This window comes from Callithrix jacchus, chromosome 13 (genome assembly GCF_049354715.1).
Source record: "Callithrix jacchus isolate 240 chromosome 13, calJac240_pri, whole genome shotgun sequence".
Classification (NCBI taxonomy): Eukaryota; Metazoa; Chordata; class Mammalia; order Primates; family Cebidae; genus Callithrix; species Callithrix jacchus.
The window spans coordinates 4,466,756-4,487,991 of record NC_133514.1 but is presented as its reverse complement, the minus strand read 5'-3'; the positions used below and the strand labels follow the sequence as shown (position 1 = coordinate 4,487,991).

At 49.0% G+C, this 21,236-nt stretch overlaps 1 protein-coding gene across 6 annotated transcripts in view; it reads right to left on the bottom strand.

Annotated features, from left to right (window-relative positions):
* DLGAP2 (DLG associated protein 2) overlaps nt 1-21,236 on the bottom strand; it is a 923,452-nt gene that overhangs the window by 102,886 nt on the left and 799,330 nt on the right. The window lies entirely within an intron of this gene.

Below are 21,236 nucleotides of genomic sequence, written 5' to 3'. Positions count from 1 at the left end.
GCACCACACACACACACCACACATACCACACCACACATGCACCACACACACACACACACCACACATACCACACCACACATGCACCACACACACACCACACCACACCACACACATACCACACACACACCACACCACACACACACCACACACACCACACACACACCACACACACCACACACACACCACACACACACCACACCGCACACACACACCACACATACCCATCACACACACACCACACGCACACCACACACATACACACCACACACCACACAATACACACACACCACACACATACCACACACACACACCACATGCACCACACACACACCACACACATACACACTACACACACACACCACACATACCACACCACACATGTACCACACACACACCACACCACGCCACACATACCACACCACACATGTACCACACACACACAGCACGCCACACATACCCCCCGACACACCACACACACACATGCACCACACACACCACACACACACTACACACACACACCACACATACCACACACACACCATACACACGCACACATGTACCACACACACACCACACATAGCATACCACACATGCACCACACACACACCACACATACCACACCACACATGCACCACACACACACCACACCACACCACACATGCACCACACACACACCACACCACACATACCCCCCGACACACCACACGCACACCATACACACACACACCCCCTATCAAATGAAGGTTTTAGGATCACAAGTGACTACACAGCTACCTCAGATTGGGTGGTGAGGAAGAGCCTCACTGAACAGGTGCTGGTTACCGATATCTCAAGGACTAATTATGTGAGGATTGGGAGCACCCGTTTAGGCAGAGGCAACAGCAACTCCAAGACCCTAAGCTGGGAGAGAGAACTCTGAGTGTTTGAGGAAACGAAAGACAAGGGTGTCCAGCCAGCGGGCCGGGCTTGGTGACGGAGACGCTTGTGGCCAAGGTGGAGAGGCTCTGAGCGTGACAAACTTCTGTCACAGCGCTTTCAGGGGACATGGTAGGATCTGTGTTTAAAAAGACCGTAAAACCTGGGAACATGGTGGAACCCTGTCTGTCCTAAAATCACAAAAACTAGCTGGGTGTGGTGGGTGCCTGTAATCCCAGCTACTCGGGAGGCTGAGGTGGGAGAAGTGCTTGAACCTGGGAGATGGAGGCTGCAGTGAGCCAAGATCGCATCACTGCACTCCAGCCTGGGCGACAGAGCAAGACCCCATCTCAAAAAAAAAAAAAAAAAAAAAAAGAGAGCATGACCTTTATATGTCTACTTTTTGGAAAATTTTGAGTTCAATAATCGATTTTAACTTTTAAATTACTGAATTTTGCAATAACTGTAGACCAACAAGGAAGTGGCGAAGACCATGCAGAGCTGCCATCTGCCCTTCACTGACTCCTTCATGTCAGCTTCTTACGTCACCACAGTGGGTTAGAAAGACCAGGAGACTCCAAGAGGACAGCACTCCCAGGGGACGATGGAGCTCATCCGACTTTTCCCGTTTCCCTCCTGAGGATCCTTCCATGTGCCGGTCCAGGCCCGGACCCCATGCTGCGCTCACTCTCCTGCCCCCCTTTACCTCCTCCAGGTGGTGACAGCGTCCAGGGTTCCCCTTGTCTTTTGTGGCCTGGAAGCTTCCAGCGAGCATTTGTCACTTACGTTGCAAAACTCCCCTTCCTTTGGGCTGCATGATGTCTGCCGAGGACTAGACAGGAGAAACGTGTTCTTGGCAAGAACCCCACAGGTGTGATGTCAGGGTTTCTTAGTGCCTGGGGTCAAGGGCCAGTTGGCCTCACGGTGTCTGGCAGGGCTGACTTTCACCTGGGTGGTTAAGGTGGTGGGGGGCACGAGCAGGGGCTGGCTCCCTCCACTGGGAAATCTCTCCAGCTCCCGCTCCTTTGAAATGGAGATAAGTGGGTATGTTTGTTTGTCACTCAGTCCTGCAGGGCTGCCCCTGTGGAAGGATTTACTTTTCCCCATTCCTTCTATGTTAATTCTGCTGTAGGGAAGAACCAACCCTACGCCCACAATAACGTATCTCTTCCGTAATTTATCAACATCGGTGTGGACCCTGGCTAGTTGCTTGACGTTAAAGATTACCGTCCACTGTTGTGACGTGTTTCCTCGCTCCCACCGATCCGGCTGCGGCCATCGGGGCTGCCTCGGGCTGGTGTCTGCACCTTTTCTGCCTGCTCTCTCACGCTTCCGGTCCTTCTGTATTTTCTGAAGCCACAGGAGATTCCGCACTGGTCTTGCCAACTTCCTGCCTGGGACGGGGATCAAACATTTCCCCCAAGAGCCCACTTTCCGTTACGAGAAGATGGTGCCAGGGTACCAAGGCCCGGCTGCCCGGCTTCTGCGGCCTCCACTGTTCTGGCACTGCCGTCAGTGTCTCCCTTTTCTTCTGTCAGCATTTGGTGTATATATTTACGTGCTCTGATGTTGAGCGCATGTATTTGTAATTGTTGTATCTTCCTGTTGGACTGAACCTTTACTATGACACAACGTCCTTTTCTGTCTGTTCTGACAGCTTTTGTCTGATGTAAGTATAGCTAAACCTGTCCCTTTCGGTTACCATTTGCTTGGGATATCTTTTTTCATTTTTCACTTTCAGCCTACGTGTGTTGTTAAATCGAAAGCAGTTTTCTTACAGAGAGCATAATTTTGGGTCTTGTTTATTTAAAAAAAGTCTGTTCAGGCACTCTGTGTGTTTTGATTGGGAAGTTTCACTTATATTTAAAGTAATTACTACTAGGGAAGGATTTAGTATTGCCTTTTTGTTGCTTTGTTAGTGTCACAGTTCTTTTGTCTGTCTTTTCCTCTGTTGTCTTTATATGTATGTGTATATGTATATGTTTGTCTATATGTATATTTGAGATGGAGTCTCGCTCTGTTGCCCAGGCTGGAGCGCAGTGACGTGATCTCATCTCACTGCAATCTCCACCTCCCAGATTCAAGTGATTCTCCTGCCTCAGCCTCCCAAGTAGTTGGGATTACAGGCACAGACCACCATACTTGGCTAATTTTTGTATTTTTAGTAGAGACGGGGTTTCACCATGTTGGCCAGGCTGGTCTCGAACTCCTGACGTCGTGATCTGCCCGCCTCAGCCTCCCAAAGTGCTCGGATTTCAGGCGTGAAGTCACCATGCCCAGCCTTTGTATTTTGTTAATTTTTTGTATTACTATGCTGGAATTACTTTCTTTTCCTTCTGTGTAACTTGTACAGTTTTTTTCTTTTGGTGTGCTTGGTTACCGTGGGGCTTACATAACAGTTTATTTTACGCTGATAACAATTTAAGTTCAAGTACATGGAGCTCTGCACTTTCACTCCCCCTCCTTCTCTGTGCTGTGCTCTTGTCACTATTTATAACTACTCATATTGTGTATTTTAAAACATGTCTTCGGTGATAGTGACTTTTAATATTTTTATGCCAGAGTGAAAAGCGATTTACCTACCACTGTTATAGTAGTATAGTATTCTGCATTGTTTCTCTATTTGCCGTTCCCAGGGAGTTTTAAGACTTCCCACATTACTGTGCTACTGCTTGGTGCCCTTTTGTTACTGCTTGGAGAACTTTCTTTAGCATTTCTTGTATGCTGGTGCAGGGATGATGAACTCCTTCAGCTTTTGTATGTCTCGGAAAGTCTTTGTCTCTCATTTTTGAGGGATAGTTTTGCCATGTATAGCATTCTGTGTTAGCATTTTTTTCTTTTAACATTTAAGAAAAAATTATTATTATTATTTTTTAAGACGGGGTTTCACCATGTTGGTCAGGCTGGTCTTGAACTCCCGACCTCAGGTGATCTGCCAGCCTCAGCCTCCAAAGTGCTTGGATTACAGGCGTGACCCACCACACCCGGCCTCTTTTAGCATTTTAAATATATCACTCCATTCCCTTCCAGCCTCCAAGGTTTCTGTTGAAAAGTCCACTTATAGTCTTGTGAATGAAGAGGCTCCACTGTAGGTGACAAGCTACGTTTCCCTTGCTGCTTTCAAACCCCCCTTTGCTTTTGACTTATGACAAATCTATCATAGCGCGTCTTGGTGTGTACTTTCGATTTTCCATATTTGGTTTTTCAGGCTTGTTTGATCTAAATGTCTATTTCCTCCCGCATATTTGGAATGTTTTCAGCCATTATTTTTCTGAATAGGCAGTCTGGTACTTTTTCTCTCTTCCTTTTCGAATTTCATAATGTTTATAATGGCCTGCTTGCTGTTTCCCACAGTCCTGTAAGCTTTCCACATTCTCTTCATTGTTATTGTTTGCTATCCTGAGTGAGTTATTTGTAAGGACATTGCCGTTGAGTTCATTGATATCATGTCCTTTCTTCTGCCTGATCTGGTCTGCTGTTGAATCCTTCCAGTAAATTTTTCTGGTCAATCATGTTCTTCAGCTTCACAATTTCTCTTCGGCACATTTAACAAATATGTCCTATCACTTTGTAGCAATTCTCACTTTGTTCCTTCATTGTTCTCTTGACCTTGGGGGCATCCTAATGTCACTTGCTTTGAATTCTCTGTCAAACAAATCATGTAACTTCATTTCACTAGGGTTGGCTTCTGGAGATTTGATTTATTTCTTTGGGACATCTTTGCCTGAGTTTTCATTTTCCTTGGCTCTCTGTATTAGTGCCTGTGCATCAGACAAAGTAGATACCTCTGTCAGTCTTCATGACCTTGTCTTATACATGAGAAGACCCCCACCAATCATTCAGAGGTTCAGAGGGCTTCAGCCAGTTCTTCCCTTCCCAGGGAGAAGGTGGCGGTGGTTTTTGCCTGCTTGCTCTGACTGAGTCTGGGATGAACACCACAGCATCCACCAGTCCAAAGTGTCGTCTCTGTCCTCCCTGCATAACTGGACTGCTGGACCCATCAGAGCTCCAAGACTGGAAGGCTGGAAGATAGATGCCAGTTCTCCATGCAACCTGAAGAAACTAAGGTGTGGGACGCATGGAGCCCCTCCTTCCTCCTCAGTGGAAGCTGAGACAGAGTTCTTGTTTGCTTCTTCTGTGCCGAGGTGGGAGAAGATCTATGGCATCCACCAGCCATGCCACTGCATTGATTCTCCCTCAGGCAGCCAGACTGGGCCACGCTCCAGCAGGCCCAACGCCTGCAGGTCAGAGGCCAGACCTCTGGGAGTCCTTTTGGAAAAGCTGGGATGCTGGACGTGCTAAGTGATCCTTCCCTCCCCTGGGAGAGGGTGGAGCCAGGGATCTCTTCCCGATTGTAGGGTGCTGTTCCCGGCTAGGAATTCCTGAGATAATCTCTCAAGCATCTTTGGCGAGTCTGGTTTTATATTTTCCCAGGATGCAGGAGATTTTCAATGAGTGTCCACATTTTTTTAAAGGGAATTTGTCCACAGATTATTGTCAAACTGCTGTGTTTGTTGAGGGGAAGGAAGTCCTCGACTTTCCTACTCCATTATCTAATTGAAATCACTCCCCAGAAGATTTCTGCTATTGTAATGTTTAATAGTAAATGCCTTAATTAATAAATAAACTGAGTACTTCATAATACAATGCAAGGATCAGTAGACAGCACAATCTACCATCCTGCTATGGTTTTAGGTAATCACAGCGTTTGCTGAGTGTGCATCCATTTGAAACTAAAATACTAGCTTCACTGTACCACGTACCATCCCAGCCAGTGGCACCCTAGTCTGTGAGTGATGATCATAGAGCAGTCAGAGCCTGACAGTGACTGTGGAGTGATAAAAAGAAACGAGTTTATATTGCCCTTCCATTTGAGGACGTCATCATTTCATCAGAAAGTAGAGAAAACGCAGAAGATAAAAAATAACTATACCATGTTAAATGGAACTACAGAAAAATGACACAGGGGAATTCCCGCAATGGGAAATTTCCAATAGTTAGACATCATCCCATAATGCAATGGGAGCCCTGGGGAGGAAATCCGCGGTGGGAAATCCCTCAGCTGGACTAGGAGGATGTGGGAAGCTCCTTCCAGTTACAACCGGATGGGATTGTGGGACCCCTTTCCAGATCCTCAGGGGGCAAAGGTGCAGCAGGGCCGCATCTGCCCTTCAGGGAAGCCTCTCCAAGCAGAAACACAGGGGTGAAGTGAAAGCCTACGTGATTTGGAAGAGGGGCCAGAGGCACACATCAGGCCAATCGTCAATACATAAAGATTTTAAAGTGGTAAAAATTAGTATGTGAAGATTTTCAAAGTTTTCATAAAGATTTTTACTGAACACAATCAACCTTAGGGCAATAAGAAACAGCCAATGGAGGCTTATTTTGTGAAGGCTCTTGATAAATGTGAGCTGGACCAAACTGGCAGTGGGGAACCATGGAGAGCTACGACCAGGAGACGGCGCCATTAGGTGAGGCTGGGCTGGTGTGTGCTGGGGCATGGGTGAGGCCGGGCTGGCGTGTGCTGGGGAGCCTTGCTCTGCTGCCCTTAATTGAGGCTGGGCAGGTGTGTGCCAGGGCATGAGTGTGGCTGGGCTGGTGTGTGCTAGGGAGCCTTGCTCTGCTGCCATGTCAGCTGTTTGTGTGTCTGTGCCCATCAAGGGCCATGGTGGATAAGGAGTAAATGAGAGTGGACACGTGGTGCCCTAGCTCCCAGCAGAACTGTGTGGCAGGAGGCATGAAGCCAGATCCTGGAAAACATGCTCAGATTTCCAAGGTCCATCTGCACACCACCTCCTCCCTCTGCTCCCTTCTATCCACCGTTCCAGGTAGGAGAGGCCTCTCTGGGAGTCTGTGGGTCTCGGCTGTTCTTATTCTCTGGGCATCTCCATCTGGGCTTTCTAGTTTGTGTTAGAATTATTGATGTTGAGGCCAAGTGTGGGCTCCAGAGTCAACACACGTGAAGGGAACTGGGGTTTCCCTCTGCTGGGATGGGTGAGGACCTCTTGCTGGAGGTGCAGCAAGCAGTTGGGTGTGATGTGGGGCTGGGGGAGACGCAGGTGTGTGGGGGTGTAAACTGGGCTACACACCACCTTTGGGTAGATCAATCACACGCATGTTTCCTGGGGGCCAAGCAGACACGTGGATGTGGCTCATTTGATCAGCAGAGTCCCAAAGAAAGGTGCCCCCGAGCGCAGGATCCAAATAGGCTGGAGGGTGGACCACGGAGGTAGAAGTGGGAGGAGGGAGTTGGGTAGGAAAGGGGAGGTTGAGCCAGTTCTGTGTCAGAAAAGAAAGACGGAGGAAGGCCACCTCAGGATGCTGGAAAGAACTGAAAAACGCCCAGCCCAACATCCAGGCTCAGGGAGGCAGTGACCAGAGGCGAGGAGGGCCCTTGCTTCTTGCTCAGCCAAGAGCCTTCTTCCTCCTCCATTCTATTCCCACCAGCTATGATGGAGCCAGCATCAGGGAGGGGGAGGGCAGGGGTGTGAGTGACCCCCCCCCCGATGACGCTCTGCCCTCCCTTCCCTGTAAGACCCTAGACATTCATGTTTGGCATTTGCAGAGGGAATGGAAGAACAGGACTTTGAATAAGAAAACGGACTGAAAGTTAAAAGGAATGAGGCCTGTCTGCACAGGGCTGAGGGCTGGCGTTTCCATGGGCTGCACCTGAGATTCACTGCGGCTGTCAGCACGGGGATCAGTCCCAAGCACAGGAGGGCAGGAACGTAGAAGATGCTTTCCTATCCACAGCCTCATGCTTTGAGCTGCCTTAATGATCCCAAGACTAGGTGCACTTATTTGCTGGTCCTTCAACGCCATTTCAGATGCTGCTTTAAGGTGGCTTAAAGCATAATTAAGGGATGGAGAGCCACCAGTCCCTGGTAGTGACAATGATGGTGAGATGGCGAAGGCTTCCACAGGGGTGGGGCTCAGGGACGCAAGGGGCTGTCTGCTCGGACCCGAGGGAGCCTCTGAACGGGACGGGCAGGAAGGAATGCCTGTCGGCAGGGCCGGCGCACAGAGGAGGGATTCCAATTTTCAAGCAAACAGAACAGGATTCTGAGCGACCAATTTCTTAGAAGCACAAACTCACTCATGAAATTAAAGTGGAACTTCAGCGTGTGGAACACACATTTCTCCGTTTTAGTCAGCTGAAGTTACCGCTCTTCATGAAGGATCACGACCAATTCCTAACTGATTCGAAGAGAGAACTGAGGAAAGGAAACCAGGTATCAGCCGAGTCATCGGTGCCCCCAGCAGTCAGTAAGTAGCAAAATCGCCAAGCTGGAGAAATGATATCCTACATTTGACCACAGATTCCAGAAGAGAAAAGCCAGCACAGAGATGAAAATAAGTTTTAGAAACAGCGCCTGGTGATTACCGAGACAGATGGCGCCTTTTTACGCCAACTTCATTACCCGGCTATGTGACTCTTCTGTGACGGCCCGAATGGTGCCTCCCGTTAGAAAAGGCCAGTGGAAATCCCAACCCCCAGTGCCTCAGAACATGACCTCCCTGGAAACAGGGTCAGTGCAGATGAACGAGCCGAGATGAGGTCAGTGGAGTGCGCTCCTAGGTGCACTTAGGAGAAGAGGAGACGGGACGAAGACCAGGAGGGTGTTGTGAGACAGAGGCCGAGGGCGGTAAGATGCGGCCACAGCCAGGGACGCCGGAGAGGCAGGAGGGACCCTCCCCTAGAGCGTGCAGGGAGCGAGGCCTTGCCCACACCTTGATTCCGGGCTTCTGGCCTCCAGAACTGGGAGAGGGCTAATTTCTAAAGTTTTGAGGCACCCTGTGTATGGTGCTTTATGTCACCCCCAGAAACTAGCACAGTCCACCCCCCAAATGGAAATGCTGCTTGTGGAGCTGGAAGGGACCTCAGAGAGCTTCTACCCAGCGATGCTCACATGCGTATTCCTCACTCTCCATCAAGGCGGGGTTCCCCGCAGCTAACCGCAAACCCCACCACACCCCGAGAGGGGTTCTGTCTCTAACTATTCCCTTACTGTACATCTTTAAAAACAGCCTTGGAAAGGTGGGTTGCTCGAGTCCAAGAGTTTGAGACCAGCCTGGGCAACATGGTGAAACACCATCTTTACAAAAAACACACAAAAATTAGCTGGGCATGGTGGCGCAAGCCTGTAGTCCCAGACTCGGGGAGGCTCAGGTGAGAGGATCGTTTGAGCCCAGGAAGTTGAGGCTGCAGGGAGCTGTGATTATGCCATTGAGCTCCAGCCTGGGCGATCGAGCGAGACTCTGTCTCAAAAAAAAAAAAAAAAAAATGACCTTGGAGACACACAACGTGGCAATATACTAGGAATAAATTCCATTTCTGAGGCTTCGAAACACACATGAAATTATCGCTGCACTCGTACAGCTGAAAAGTGTAATAAAGCCGTTCATCATACATTTATTACTGCGGTAACTGCAACGCAGGGGTACTTTGTGTGTAAATGCAGGGCTATTATTGGAAAACTGGACTTACAGGTTGCTGGGGGCTCAGAACACAATGCAACTAATGCTTTTCAATAACACTATATGTTTTTGCAGAAAATTTAGAAAAAATTTAAAAGAAAACAGAATTCGGCCACAAACCCAGAGATAACCAGTTAGGACACTTGTGCCTTCCTGGGTCGTTTGTTTTCATGGCTGTGTGTGACAGTTTGTGCGTCAACTAGGATATGGTACCACGGCATTTGGTCAAATACCCGAATGGATGTTGATGTGAAGGTGTGTTTTAGAAGAGACTAACGTTCACACTGGCAGACTTTGAGGAAGGCAGATTTCCTTCCAAAATTGAGATAAAGTCACACTCTGTTGCCCAGGCTGGATTGCGGTGGTGTGATCCTGCCTCACCGCAACCTTCACCTCCCGGGTTCAAGCAATTCTCCTGCCTCAGCCTTCTGAGTAGCTGGGACTACAGGCATGTGCCATCGCGCTCAGCTAATTTTTTGTTTGTTTGTTTGTTTTAGTACAGACGGGGTTTCACTATGTTGGCCAGACCGGTCTTGAACTGCTAACCTCAAGTGATCCATGCACCTCAGCCTCCCCAACTGCTGGGACTACAGGTCTGAGCCACGGCACCCTATTAAACACTGTTAATGTTTTAATGGTCTGTACACATATTGATTTACTTGATAATTATATTATCTATTCAACCCTTAATACATATTTACTTACTGAAATAAAAATATTCCAAGAGTATTCTATAAAAATATCCTAAGAAGTAAAGAAATGAATAAATTCGTGTATTAGGTATCATATGCCAGAGAAGACAATGAGCTCACAGAATACGTTGTCGTTGCTGTTGGGAGAATCACACACATGATGACTCGTCTGGAAAACTCACTGCTGCTCTGAGTTTCGCACTAGGTTCTGCTAATGGTGTGATTCTACTTAACTGTGTCTTCAAATCTTACAGATTGGCCATTTCTTTGCTCTGTTCTCTTCATTCAGTACATTTTCTGGAATCCTGAAGGCCAGACCTTCAACAGCCATTAGATTAAGATACATTAGCAGAAAGCCTTGCATGAGTTTTCACGGAAGTATTTCGCTGAAATCTCTGTGCTGCTGCTGTTAGACATTCTGAAGCCTCTGAAAGTAAACAAGGGCTGGGTGTGGTGGCCCAAGCCTGTAATCCCAGCACTTTGGGAGGCCGAGGTGGGTGGATCACGAGGTCAAGAGATCGAGACCATCCTGGTCAACATGGTGAAACCCCGTCTCTACTAAAATACAAAAATTAGCTGGGCATGGTGGCGCATGCCTGTAATCCCAGCTACTCGGGAGGCTGAGGCAGGAGAATTGCCTGTTCCCAGGAGGCAGAGGTTGCGGTGAGCCGAGATGGCGCCATTGCACTCCAGCCTGAGTCACAAGAGCAAAACTCCATCTCAAAAAAAAAAAAAAAAAAAAGTAAACAGTGACTCATATTCAAGGAATGATTGTTCTGAACACTCTTCACTGTGTGAATGTGAAAACTTGTTTTTCTATTGTGGACCAGAACTCTGTTAGGAGTCATGTGATGAACTTACGTATAGCCCTTGGTTATGGGGCAGAAACGGGCATATCTCGGTTAGAGGAAAATGCTGAGAAGCAGCTCACTGGTATACTAAAGAGTTAGTGCATTTTGTAACTTTGCGTGTTATCATGAATGACTGAACTATTTGGAAAGTGAAGACTTCATATAATTAGAAATGGAAAAAATTAATGGTTTATTATCTATGTCTCCAGACCTAACCCCCCACCAAAAGCAGGGGCTGAAAAGAAAAAGTGACCAGTATTCAATAATTTTACACATTATAAAAATTTGAACAAGTAATTTAAAGGAAGAAAACTAATTAATGCTGGCTATATTCTTACGAGTAACCCTGTCTCTCCTTCATTTCATTCATCCATCCCTTGAGTCAAAGTGGAACTCAAAGCCAGAGTTGCTGAGAGTTTGGAAACGGTGACTCGAAAAGCACCATCTGGCAGTGTATTGTGATGTAGCCGAGCTGTTCTCAGGAACAGCCGTAGCCTTGTGTACTTTTATTACTGAATGTACTTTCAGGTGCAGGAAAAGACAACAAACACGTCTAAGGAAAAGGAGAAACAGCAACAAGAACAGAGCTGAATTGGAAAACAAATGAGAACGCATAAATCCACCAAGAGCCAGTTCCGGTCTGATCCGTCTACGGCTCTCTGGCCTTGCCCCAGGTCACCATTGTCCTTTTTCAAGACCGTCCCCCTGAAGCTGGCAGACCACTAGAGGCACTTGTTTACCTTGAGAAGCAAATCTGTAAAAATATTCCAAGGAAGTTATTTCCTGAAATGAAACAGTTTTTACAGGTGAATGGGCAAGGATTTCTGTAGAGAGCAGTAACTGGGATGAGGCTGTGCTGCCGAAAATTAGGACATTCTCAATGTGTTCTTCAGAAGTAGGATCTTTTAAGGAAGCCATCCTGGGCTGGGCACCGTGGCTCATGCCTGTAATCACAGCACTTTGGGAGGCCGAGGCGGGTGGATCAGCAGGTCCGGAGTTCGAGACCAGCCTGGTCAACGTTGTGAACCCTGTCTCTACTAAAGATACAAAAATCAGCCAGGTGTGGTGGCAGGTGCCTATCATCCCAGCTACTCGGAGGCAGAGGCAGGAGAGTTGTTTGAACCTGGGAGGTGGAGCTTGCAGCATCGCCACTGCACTCTAGCCTGGGTGACAGGGCGAGACGCTCTTAAAAAAAAAAAAAAAAGCATCATGTTATTTTTTAGGGAAACAGGCAATGGGCCAGCGTCTGTGGGGTCCTTGTTTCTCCCGCTGACTTTTCAGAGGTAGGGGTTAAACAATGCATAGATTATGGGTGTAATGAGTCCATTAAAAAAAGAAAGCAATTTGGAAAAGCCTCCATTCTGGTCAGAATCTCCTTAGCAGCACCGATGGAGACAACAGCTTCAGAGGCAGTCACACCCCCAGAAAATTCCCCTCTGATGCTACCCAGAAGAGATACCCTGGCCACAAGCAGACTGCTGGCTGCGCACTCACGAGTGAACATTTTCTTTGTGACTCTCTCTGCAGGAATGAACACGGAGAGGCAGTTCCCCAACAGTAACATGAACGTCAAGCTGCAGCGGGTCCATCCAGCGACATCTGGGCTAGGGTGTGCTGGGGGTAGCGCCCGTCACAGAAGGGTGCACGTGGCAGCTGTGCAGGTGGGACTCTGAGCCCCAGGACCTTCCACGCTGGTGCCACATCTGGGAACAGGCTATACTACATGGCAGGCGGGCATGAAGCCTGCAGGTGGAGCTGAGGTTTGACCAGCAGACCCCGGGGAAGTGAGAATCTCCTGAGACCCAGGCAGGCCCCCTCTCATCACAGGAGCCTTGAAGGCAGCAGAGGAAGGCAGAGCGTCGGAGATGACGTACATGAGACAGGAGGGGTCTGCAGAGTGAGAGAGACCCCACACCCTGTGTAGCTGACTCTGAAGAGGCAGGTGGGGGCCAGAGCTAACACATGGCTGTGGGCGACCTCAGCTGACAGCAAGAACATGGGGCTTTGGTCCTGCAACTGTAACACCCTCATGTGCAAGGAACCCACTCCCCATGAACAGCCCCGGGAAGAAGCGCAGGCTGCTGACACCTCGGCCTTAGCCCAGAGAGACCCGTGTTGGGCTCATGACCTGCAGGACTTGGCTGAGGAGAAACATCTTGTTTTAAGCCACTAAATTTGTGGCAGTTCTTAAGATAGCAACAGAAAACCAACAAAATAGTTGAGAGAAAAAAGGAAATGGTACAGTGATGTGCACACCTCATCTTTATGTGGAACATGTCCAAAAGTATACATTTTTATATGCACATGAAAATGCCTGGACAGAGTGAACTCATGGGCAGTGGACACCCTGGGCACGGACATGTTGGAGACAGCATGACAGTCCACTTTATGCAATTACATGTTGTGTCAGGCTTCACAACGAGTCCTGATGTTACAACGTAAGCATCAATTTGACAACTCATTTAACGAATGGGCTGAAAGCGTGCTGAGGTGCTGGCTACAGTGCTGCCCAGGCACTGCCCACGGCCGGGGGGTGAGGGCACAGGGCCACCAGGCCTCCTGCAGACACATCTCTAGGATTTCTCCCGGGGGTGAGCTCACTAAGCCTCGTTTCTTGTTTGCACCTGCAATGGCAGAGTTGGTGTAAAAAACGCTTACATGTTCTGTGGATCACATGTTTTTAAGCTGCGGTTCTCGATAAAAGGGCTGGGCAGTAAAAGTACCCACTGCAGCCTGGTGAGCTGACAGCCCTAAGGAGTATTTTTTTTTTTTCTCGCTCACCTGGGCTGGAGTGCAATGGAGTAATCTCAGCTCACTGCAACTTCCACCTCCCAGGTTCAAATAATTATCCTGCCTCAGCCTCCTGCGTAGTTGGGATTATAGGCATGTGCCACCACGCCTGGCTAATTTTTTGTAATTTTAGTAGAGATGCGGTTTTTCCATGTTGGCCAGGCTGGTCTTGAACTCCTGACCTCAAGTGATCTGCCCTCCTCAGCCTCCCAAAGTGCAGGGATTACAGGTGTGAGCCCTCCTGCCCAGCCAGTAGTAGTAAGTGAACGCAGGCTCTTAGGAGCCTCCCTCTTAACCAGGTCTTTAGGAAAACAATACCAGGTGTAGCAGGCTAAAAACTAGATATTAAAGTAAAATATGAGACTTATAGAAAGAACAGAAAAGGATGGGGAAAGCATGACATTTAAACAATGGAAGTTTTAATTTGACTTTCCTTTTACTTAAGTTTTTGATTAAAATTTAAGAAGGACTTTTTTTCTAACAGGAAATAGTTAGAATCAGATTGAAGTTAGTATGCACACGAAAGAGACATCAGGTCAAAAGCTAAGAATTTACTAGAGAAACAATAAAATCCACGAGGAACTAGCTCTAAGAGTGGGACACTGGCACCACCACGAGGCAGGTGGACAGATAATGTCCCGTCGCCCTTCCTCATGGCTGCCTCTTGGGTCTGCTGGGTGCATGGTGGGTTCTGCTTTCCCGACGGGCAGGTACCCCAGGGGCAAGGGCCAAGCGCCATGCTGAGCCGCAGGTCCTTAACTCAAATCCAGAGGCCCACGCCTCTGAGGAGAGACATTGTCAGGGACCTGGGAACCCAGGGCCGGACCGATTACTCTGCAAGTGCTGGCAAGGCTGCAGCGCAGGCTGACGGCAGAACCTCCCCTCCGCTTCCCTCCAGCTGAAATGCAAAATGTGGAGCCATCAGCTCGCGGGTGGTGGAGGAAACTCAAAGCCGGTGCCTCCTCCCAGGAGCATATGGCTTCCTATTAACTGAAGAACTGCAAGGCACAGGTGTGTGGCACTCGCGAGCAGCCCGGCATCCACTGCTTTTTGACTAATATAACCTAAAGGAGTTTAAGAAATCGGGTGAATGTGAATCAGCTTTAGACACGGCTTTTAAATTGATTATGTTTAGGCTCTAAACAGGATTACTTTACAGGCGTTGCTAACAGCAGTTCATTTATTAAGTTGATTATCAATAATCCCTGACAAGTGAGTCATAAGAAGTTGGTTTTATCCATTCATTCAGCGTGTGCAGAGCACACATAAGATGCCTGGTGGCGAGGTGCAAAGGCGGTGATAAATGAGACGGCTCTTCTTTCAAAGGCTGGAGGGACTCTTGGAAAAGCAAACAGGCATGTGTGGAGACAAGCACGAGCTGTGAAGAAATACGCTGCGGGGGACCTAACTCCAGGGAGGCGCTCAGGAACGGGGCATCCAAGGATGGCTGGCGGCGGGGAGGAGATGGTGAACAGCCAACTTCAAGTCAAGGAGTGACGAGAAAGGGGACAAGGCTTTCCAGCGCGTGGAGGGTCTCGGACAGAAAGCGGAGACTGAGATCAGCCTGTGATGTGAGAGGCAGCACTTGGACCGGTGGCGGAGAGGTGCTAGAAGCTGAGTGGACTGAAGGAGGCTTTGAGAGCCCAGATGCAGAATGGAGTTTCAACATCAGGAAACACAAAACTGCAAGGAGTATTGGGCTAAGAAACACAGAAAGCGGCTCTGAAGGGTCTTTCCTCTTTCTAGATGGATTCTGCAAAGACTGATTTCTTTAAAAGGCTTCTTACTAGGCCGGGCACGGTGGCTCATGCCTGTAATCCCAGCACTTTGGGAGGCCGAGGCGGGTGGATCATGAGGTCAAGAGATCGAGACCATCCTGGTCAACGTGGTGAAACCCCGTCTCTACTAAAAATACAAAAAATCAGCTAGGCATGGTGGCGCGTGCCTGTAATCCCAGCTACTCAGGAGGCTGAGGCAGGAGAATTGCCTGAACCCAGGAGGCGGAGGTTGCGGTGAGCCGAGATCGCGCCATTGCACTCCAGCCTGGGTAACAAGAGTGAAACTCCGTCTCAAAAAAAAAAAAAAAGGCTTCTTATTCAGATGTCAGCCTGACTCTGCAAGGTCTCAAAAGCAGCCCTGAGGCTCCCTGGTTCTGGAGGCACAGCGACTGCCATGGGCCAGTGGACTCTGGGAGATCTGTGCCAGCACCGTGGCCTTACGCTGTCTGGAGCAAAAGGCGTTTCCAAGGCAGGCTGATGGGCCAGAGGAGTATCTGAGCCGCTGTCAGAGCTCTCTTCAGATGGGTCCATTGACAGCTGCTGTTCTCTTGCTTACTCATCGATCACCGCACCCAACCAATGGCAGAGAGGAGGGAGAAGAGGCCGGGAGTCACCTCCTCACTTAAATCACCTACTCATAAATATATCCCAAAACGGAAGCGTCAGAAGGCTGAGGTCTGCCCCTTCTCTTCCGGTTCCAGAATATGGTTTATTTTGCACCTTGGAGAAACCACTTCTCAGGAATCTGTTTTATGCTCCACTATCCACCGTTTCATAAGATTCACTTTGGGCAGTTCTGGTTCAGATGCTGAATCTGTCAGTGCGTCTCACTTTCTGCGTGGCTCTAAGAGTTTCGGCAGATGAACAGTCATGCACACCACAACCAAGACACCAAGCCTTCCTCTCGATGCACGGTCTGAGTCCTGCTACCCTCTCCTCTCACAGCTATGCTTAAAGAACTTCCTTTCTTGGGATGCTGAGGCAGGCAAGTCATTTGCAGTCAGGAGTTCGAGACCACTCTGGCCAACATGGTGAAGCCCTGTCTCTACTAAAAATATAAAATACAAAAATTAGCTGGGCGTGGTGGTGCACACCTGTAATCCCAGCTACTCAAGAGGCTGAGGCAGGAGAATCACTTGAACCCAGGAAGTGGAGGCTGCAGTGAGCCCAGATTGCACCACCACAATCCAGCCTGGGCAACAGAGCAGGCTTCCATCCGGGAAAAACATAAAACAAAACTAACAAAACAAAACTTCCCTTCCTGTTTCCAGCAGCACTGGTCTGCTAGCAGTGAATTTCCACAGCATTTTTTTTTTTTTTTTTGCTAGGGATGTCTTTATCTCACTTTGATTTATGAAAGATATTTTCTCTCAGTCTAGAATTCTGGGCTAACGTCTTTGTTTTTTCCTATTTTAAAGACGCCCCTTGATTGTGTTCTGGCCAGAATAGTTTAGGATGGAAAAGTTGCTGTAATTCGTTATTCTTCTGTATATAATGCTCTTCACTTTTCTGGGATTTTTGAAAATGATTGTATCTTCATCCTTCGCTTCTGGTAGTTTGACTATAGTGCGTATACACGTGGGGGTTTTTGTTTCCACTATTGATCTGTCTTGAGATTTTCTCAGATTCTTCAGTCTGTGAGGTGAGGCACCTCGCTAATGTTAGTTCTCTGGTGTTAGCGCTCCCACGCGTCTTCTGTTCCATTCTCCTTTCCCTGTTCCGGCTGGGTTCGGCCTCTGTGTGTGTGAGCACATGTGGCAGCGCCCCAGAGCTCGCCCAGGCTCTTCTCTGCCGTTTGCTTCCCACGCTTTCTCTCTCTCAGCCTTGGCTGGGTAACTTCCGTGGAGCTCCCTTCAAGGTCACCGATTCCTTCCTTAGGTGGAGCCTACTGATGAGTCATCAGCAAAATTCTTCTTTATTTCTGAAACCATGAACCCCCTCTGTGGTCTCTCCTCTGCCTCCTCCTTAGAATTCTCCTCTCTCCGCTGCTTCCCATTTGGTCAGGCCCACTGTGCCGCTGCTGGATCATATAACCCCGGTTACTTCAGCATTTCCTCTGAGAGTCTGTGGGAACAGCCGGGCCATTTCTGAATCTTGTCTTGATTGCCCTGTGTCTTGAGAATGAGCTTTAATTTGATTGTGTATCCCAGGTTTTGATGAAATCTTCCTCATCGTGTACAGAACAGTGGAAATGGGGGTGAACAATATTAGGGCTGGGAGATGGACAGGTCTCTTACTCGATCAGGCTTTCAGTGGACAGTGGTGAGATCATCAGACCAGGTGCAGAGTAGGGCAGTGAGGTCGTCGGGTCAGGCGCAGAGGAGGGCGGTGGGACCGTAGGGTCAGGCGCAGAGGAGGGCGGTGGGACCGTAGGGTCAGGCGCAGAGGAGGGCCGTGGGACCGTAGGGTCAGGCTCAGAGGAGGGCGGTGGGACCGTAGGGTCAGGAGCCGAGGAGGGCGGTGGGACCGTCGGGTCAGGCGCAGAGGAGGGCGGTGAGGTCGCTGGGTCAGGAGTGGAGGAGGGCAGTGAGAGCAGGTGTGGAGGAGGGCGGTGAGACCATAGGGTCAGGAGCAGAGGAGGGTGGTGGGACCGTCGGGTCAGGCGCCAAGGAGGGCGGTGGGACCGTCGGGTCAGGCGCGGAGGAGGGCGGTGAGACCGTCGGGTCGGGAGTGGAGGAGGGCGGTGGGACCGTCGGGTCAGGCGCAGAGGAGGGCGGTGGGACCGTCGGGTCAGGCGCAGAGGAGGGCGGTGGGGCCGTCGGGTCAGGCGCAGAGGAGGGCGGTGGGACCCTCAGGTCAGGAGCAGAGCCGGCCGAATCCTGCTGCTCTGGGGCTTCCTGCATGGCAGCACAGACTTACCTCCTCCGGAGGTGCCTTTTGCTTAGGGTGGCAGTGGGGGGCTGGGGGGCTGGGGGGCTGGGGGCTTCCTCAGTGCCCCCACTTACCTGGGAATTATTAATTTACTTTGGTGATAGCACTTCTAGTTAGTTGGCTTTTATTGTCAATAAGTGTTTAAATTTACTAATTTAAAGTGGTGTCTTTATAATTCCACGTCCACGGAATTATGTCTCGATACCTCTTCTCCACCCCAACAGTGTAGAACACTCATATACATCCGTGTCTGTACATATACACACATACATATGTATATGTATACATAATAATTTAAAATTATTAGAGCCTTGACTTTTTAATTGAACTAAGAAGAAAAAAAAAGCAAAGGCCCGCAAATGAAATAATTTGGTCTACCTTTCATCAAATCAGAATTGAATTGGTTATTCAAGTATTTCAAATGTTAATATGTAAGCAAGTCCAGTATCTCAAAACCGAATACATAAGCTGATTTAGAAAAGCAGTAAATTGGATTCAGTAGGACATTGCATTTGCATTTCAATTAGTTGATAATAATTCTAAGTGGTGCTCTGTGCGTGGGCAGGGTCTGGCCCACGGACGACGGGGCCATCAGGCCCAGGACATGACCTTTCTGATTGGGGACGCAGGCAGAGAACCCGTACACCAGGGCACAAGACAGGTGGGAGGGGATTTCTGCTTATCTGTGTTTTTGAGAGTGAAAGACTTTCTATCATCATGCACAGTTTTAGAGAACACAGCAGAGTATAAGGGAAAGTGCTTATATGTAAATGGAGTAAATGGAGGGATCCACTGTCCACCTCACAGGATGGCAGAGTATAAGGGAAAGTGCTTATATGTAAATGGAGGGACCCACTGTCCACCTCACAGGACGGCAGAGTGAACAGAGGGACCCACTGTCCACCTCACAGGACGGCAGAGTATAAGGGAAAGTGCTTATATGTAAATGGAGGGACCCACTGTCCACCTCACAGGACGGCAGAGTGAACGGAGGGACCCACTGTCCACCTCACAGGACGGCAGAGTGAACAGAGGGACCCACTGTCCACCTCACAGGACGGCAGAGTAAAAGGAGGACCCAGAACTTACCAGGGTCTTTGTGTGCCTGATCATTTCAGATAAGAAGCTGAACCCACACCCAGCAGATTAAAACCAAGTACAATTAGTAAGCCCATCTTCCCAATGTATTTGCATTCTTAAATATGGCTCAGGTGAACAGACGTTGCCCTGCACACCAGGAGGAGGGTAAAGGCCTCACCGAGAGGAGCGAGCATTGGTTCTCGTTTTTGTCATTTGAATCGCTCAGCAACTTAAAAGATTTTGTCAATCAGCTCCTGCTGGGAAGTTCTTTGGTGCAAAAAAGAGAAAAACACTCAGGGCACTGTATCCAATTACTTTGAATTCTGTTTAACATACAATTATAGAATCACCAATTTTGTTTAAAGCAGCCTTTGGGTATAAAATAAACGCAGGATGAGGGTGGTGTGTTTATGTAATTTACCGGCAAAACCTTGTCAGAGTACGTTAATGCAGACTTCTGCACCTTGCTGCCGGCAGCTGTGAACATCTGCAGTGGTGCCAATGGCACCCCGGTGGCGTGTCAGGACCCGTGGGGCCAAGGGCAGGTTGAGGAGGAAGGTCAGTGCTGTCCGCGCTGAGTGCCACCCACTGCCCAGCACGCCGTGTACCCCCGTGGGAGTCCCAGGCTGCTGCCCTTCCTTGGTCCTACAGGCTCCTCTCACCCCACTGGCCTCAGGCACTCGTGACACCTGTCCCTGCTCCCAGGACCCCTGGCCTGGGCTTCAGGGACACTAGGCTGCAGCCTCCGGCAGTTTTGCCTTTCCGCTTCCATTTCTCCTGATAAACTTCTCATTGGATGTCCCGCGGAATTTACTGGATTTAATTTTTTTTTTTTTTTTTTTTGAGATGCAGTCTTGCTCTGTCACCCAGGCTGGAGTGCAATGCTGCAGCTCCTGGATTCAAGCGATTTTCCTGCCGCAGCCTCCGGAATCACTGGGATTACAGGTGTTTCACCATGCCAGGCTAATGCTCATATTTTTAGTAGAGATGGGGTCATAATGAAATGGAAATGCCAACTAAACTGTTGAATAAACGCGCTTGCGGGATGGATATTGAGGCTCTGGTGGGAAGGCCACACCTGACTCATCACCGAGGGAAGATTCTGCTGCCTTTGGGGACAGAGGGCAGTGTGGTTTAGCTGCATAAAACCCAGAGACCGATAGTTGACTTCTGGCTTGGGTTTAAAAGGCTTGGGTCATGACATGTGCTTCAGCACAGTAACGCCGACAGCTGCATTTACAGACAGCAGCACAGAGGGGCCAGGAGCTGGGATGGTTACTGCTCCTGGTATACCAGAAGTCTCGTGATCATTGCCAGCGCTATGCCTAGTTAATCATTCTCCTGTCTCACGTTACCCCCTTGTACGCTAGAATCTGGTGACACAGAAACTTTCCATTTTCTGATCGCACCTGAGTGATTCCACAGAGTTGGTGTTCAATATGAAGTAGTGTTATCACAAAATATGATTTCCCTTTTCGGGAATCTTGTCCTGCTCTGTCAGAGGTGAGGCTCTCCTATGCACTGCTTACCCTAATGTTCTGGGGCAGACCCCTCAGTGCACACACAGGTCCGAAGGGAGACAAGCCTGGAGCTCCCAGAATGCCTTAGGAGTCCTGTCTCACACATTTAGAGAACACTTCACTTGACACTTGTAAGTTAAACCCGTGCCACCTATGACTACTCGTTAACGTGCACTGGCTCTGTTAGATTCTGAGGGGTCGGCTCACGCTTTTGGTAAAGGGCCAGATGTAGTGTTCCAGAGTGTGCCGGCTGTCAGGGTG